General features: G+C 38.3%; 1 long non-coding RNA gene across 1 annotated transcript; it reads right to left on the reverse strand.

The window, feature by feature from the left end:
• Positions 1-760: 760 nt before the first annotated feature.
• LOC123965519 lies at positions 761-3,894 on the reverse strand. Its single transcript, XR_006823716.1, has 3 exons — positions 3,719-3,894; positions 2,734-2,865; positions 761-999 (listed from the first exon to the last, which is right to left on the reverse strand). It is a non-coding gene; the product is annotated as an uncharacterized LOC123965519 (long non-coding RNA).
• Between the last annotated feature and the right edge of the window lie 468 nt (positions 3,895-4,362).

Genomic DNA, 4,362 nt, shown 5'->3' on the forward strand with positions numbered 1-4,362 from the left:
CAGGGATATCCTGGACGAAAACCTTTTCCAGAGTGCTCTGGACCTCAGACTGGGCCGAAGGTTTACCTTCCAACAAGACAATGACCCTAAGCACACCGCTAAAATAACGAAGGAGTGGCTTCACAACAACTCCGTGGCTGTTCTTGAATGGCCCAGCCAGAGCCCTGACTTAAACCCAATTGAGCATCTCTGGAGAGACCTGAAACTGGCTGTCCACCAACGTTTACCATCCAACCTGACAGAACTGGAGAGGATCTGCAAGGAGGAATGGCAGAGGATACCCAAATCCAGATGTGAAAAACTTGTTGCATCTTTCCCAAAACGACTCATGGCTGTATTAGATCAAAAGGGTGCTTCTACTAAATACTGAGCAAAGGGTCTGAATACTTATGACCATGTGATATTTCAGTTTTTCTTTTTTAATAAATTAGCACAAATTTCTACATTTCTGTTTTTTTCTGTCAAGATGGGGTGCTGAGTGTACATTACTGAGAAATAAAATGAACTTTTTTGATTTTTGGAAAATGGCTGCAATGAAACAAAGAGTGAAAAATTTAAAGGGGTCTGAATACTTTCCGTACCCACTGTAGGTCTGGAAAAATGCTGTAAAGTAAGAATGCTTTCAAAAATAGACAGTTAACAAAACGCAAAGTGACTAAACAGAAGAAAAACCTAAATCAAATCAATATTTGGTGTGATCACCCTTTGCCTTCAAAACAGCATCGGTTCCTCTAGATACATGCACAAAGTCAGGGATTTTTTAAGGTATACTGTCAGGTGTATGATTAAACAATTATACCAGATTCCATATGTAGGTTGAAACACAATCATTTTTAGCGTCTTCACATTATGAGAGAATACATACATGTTTCCTGAAGAGGTCAGCATGTGGGGCCAGCACTGGGTCGATCTCTCTGATATACTGCATGACATCCTCTACTGTCCACAGGTTAGGGTCCTGACCACTAGGCCTCGGGCTCTCTCGGAAACTGGCTGAGCCTGAGAGTGCAAAAGCAACACACTCAAATCCATAAAGACAGTCATTCATTCAGAAAATGGGCTCTACTGTTATGGTAGTTTTTCACAATTATCCACTAACTGACCGAGCACTATAATATACTTTAGCCTCCAGTCAATGTGTCCTCAGCTGATTTAACAGAGCTGTAAACCCTGCTGTATTGTTTCTGAAAAAACATCTAAAGCTCAAATTATATTTCTTGTATCCAAATGGCCGTGAGGGTCCGCGTGATGTAAATGTTCCGTATCTTCCTAGGTCTGCAAGGGGCTGGGAAGAGTTAAATTAATAACCATGTGGACTGTATACCGTAAAACTTCAAAGCCTAGTCCCAATTAGACGCCTGCCCTTTTTAATGGCCTGGTGGGCTACACGTTTTGACAAATAAATGCGGGTCTCAATTAAAAGCCTTTGGATATATAAAACCTCTTAAAGCCCGCCGGGTCACCTGCTCGAGCTAGTTCAAAGCGGTTTAGATCGTGCATCCAAATATAGATGTTTCAACTTTTGTCAATATGGACATGCTAGATTTGATTAGTTAGATTTTCCACAATTTAATCGTTAAGTAAATTTTACAATTCAGATTTTTTGGTATGGTAAACAAGACACGAAAAAGGCCAGATTTTTCTAAAAGTAATATTCATGCTTGTTGAAATAAACAATTTGATGGTAGCCTATTTCCAGTCTTTACTGAGTAGGAGTTTTGTGTGAAAGGAATTAAAGGCCTGTCCCATATAGATGCCTGTTCCAAATACAGGCAGGGTAAGTTCAGCGACTGAAGCAAATAAAAGCCCGGGCCATTAATTGAAGTTTTACAGTATGCTGACTAAACTTGTTTAAACACTAAAGTCATTCCAACTATCTAGTTTGAAAGCTTTAAATCTACAATTTCATGGATCTGTACTCTAACTGGACTTCTTGGACCGTATTTCATTATTTATTTATTTAGTGTTTCCTGTATCAGTGTCTCTTTATGGCGAGAATTTCTGTGTCTGAAAAGTTAAGCCAATGCCGAAGTGACTTAAACCTGCATTCTTACCAATGGTCAGCAGGGGACAACAACTCTGGTTGCAAAAAGAAGTCAGATTGCATAGGAATCCATGACAAAATGATCCTACTTTTAACTTGATTTTACTCTGTAAACACTCTCCTAATGTGTTTATGGTCTCAATCACTAGTTTCAAGTGTTCAATAAAGCATGATGTTAATTTTGTAAAGTATGGTTTAGAGTAAAATAGAAGATAAAGCAGGGTATGCTTTAGGACCTGGCTACCTTGTTTTTTTTTTGACAGCAAACTAAAGCTAAAAAATGTCTTGCTTAACTTTTGGTGGTACTGAAAGACACTCTAAGGAGTTGGCTGTTTATGTTGTTTTAAGCCTGTGTTTCGCTAGCCAAAATTAGCATCCCAGTTAACGTGAATAAGGGATGCATGGTGCCAACCAACCTAGCTAGTTAGCGGTTGCTGATAATTTAGTATGCTGGATAAAATGTATATTCACCAGCAAACTGAGTTTGAAAGGGAACAAATGCATGGCTACATCAGCCCTCACTCCTCCCCAGCTCCACCCTCTTGCTCACATATGGTCACTTCTAGTTCCAAAAAAAACCCAAAACAAAACACCAATTTTGAAGCTTCAAAACGGTAGTCCACAAACCAATGGGTGATATCACAGTGACTACGTCCACTTCTTTTATACAGTCTATGGTCTTTTCCTACCTGTAGAGTTTCTATGATGTAGCAGCTTGGAGGGAGACCTCAGGCCGGGAGTTTGAATTATAGAGTTGGGAGAAAGAGGGCTCTTTTTTAAGTGCTCTGATGCGGCAACACTGTTCTCCATGAAGGACTCACCTGGGGACAATGCAAACACATAGATTACACATAGCTTAAACATAACCAAAATACCAAAAGGGGAAACCACTGTGACTGTGTTTGGAGCTTTTATACATGCGGAAGACACCTTTTAAGGGGGATATTACCCGTCTACATAAATCTCTTCAAATATTCCATTAACTTAATTAAAATAGAAGGAAATTGAAAGATGATTAAATGATTAACCTCCTGCTCCAGAACTTAAAACCACTCACTCCTGAACCAAGAGCTTCTTGTGTTTTACAACCTCCTTTTATATGATTATATAAGGATTTACTGGACAACTCTGAGCATTCAATTATTAAAATTAAATGTCTTACATCAAATGTGTTGCAGCATTACAGGTGAGAGCTACTGATTATATAAACAAATACTATACACAAGTGAAAGGCTTGTGTAATCAAGAAAATCCTTTGCCTTAAGTGTATTTCCATTTTGTGTTTCTACACATAAATAAAGAACAAATGAATATAGTATCCAAAGTAATTTTACAAAACAGAAATTAACTAGCCAGGAGCAGTACACCGCACATATACATTTATCCAGCAATGCAAGGGGTATAGCAAAATGGCAAATATACCGGAGAAATAACTTATTACTGTCCTACCAGTGGAATATACGCCAATCATAAAAAGTGACAATACTGTGCTCTATTAGGGATCAGCAAACTGGTCAGAAAATCCAACTTTGTGGTCGTCTGACTACTACTAACATCAACCAACAAACCAAATATTTTTTACTTGCTCTATCTAAATATAAATAAGGAGGTACAGAACTGAAGCCCAGGGTAGATAAAAAGAAAAAAATCACAAGAGTCACAAAAGTAATATACCATCGGTAGAGTGCCGGGGGATTTTGGCCAGTTTCTGAGGCAGGGGACTGTTGTAGTCTTGTAGGAACCGCTTGTTGCCTCGGCCCGGGCCCGTCGTCAGGTTGTCTCCAAAACTTCTCCTCTCTAAAACCAGCACATGAACAACAGCTACAGATGATAAAGGTAAGTGGGCCAGGCTGTATTTCACTTGTTAACACTTCTTTTGGTCAAAGAGGCCGAATGCAGAAAGAAACGAAAAAAAAAAAATATATATATACCACAGACAGTACAGACATGTTTTTCTAGTTTGAGTACTGGAAATACAGAACCTGTCAAAGCGGGTACAGTTTTAAATACAATTAATTTGGCTTGAGTCAGTAAAAACTGTTTTATGTCATATGATACCATGAATCATTAAATAAATAATGACTTCAGGAAACTAAAATAGCATCAGCAAGAACACACGCTCAGCATCAACACTTTAACCCTCTACACATCACACTAGAAGGTTTTGACTTGTGGGATGATCAATAGAGCTGCAACAATTAATCGAATAAATCGACTAGGTGTTATTAAATTAATCATCAACTATTTTGATAATCAATTAATTGGTTTGAAGGAAAATTGTCGGATTCCAGCTTCTTAAATGTAAATATTTCCTGTTT

This window comes from Micropterus dolomieu, unplaced genomic scaffold, assembly GCF_021292245.1.
Source record: "Micropterus dolomieu isolate WLL.071019.BEF.003 ecotype Adirondacks unplaced genomic scaffold, ASM2129224v1 contig_9995, whole genome shotgun sequence".
NCBI lineage: Eukaryota > Metazoa > Chordata > Actinopteri > Centrarchiformes > Centrarchidae > Micropterus > Micropterus dolomieu.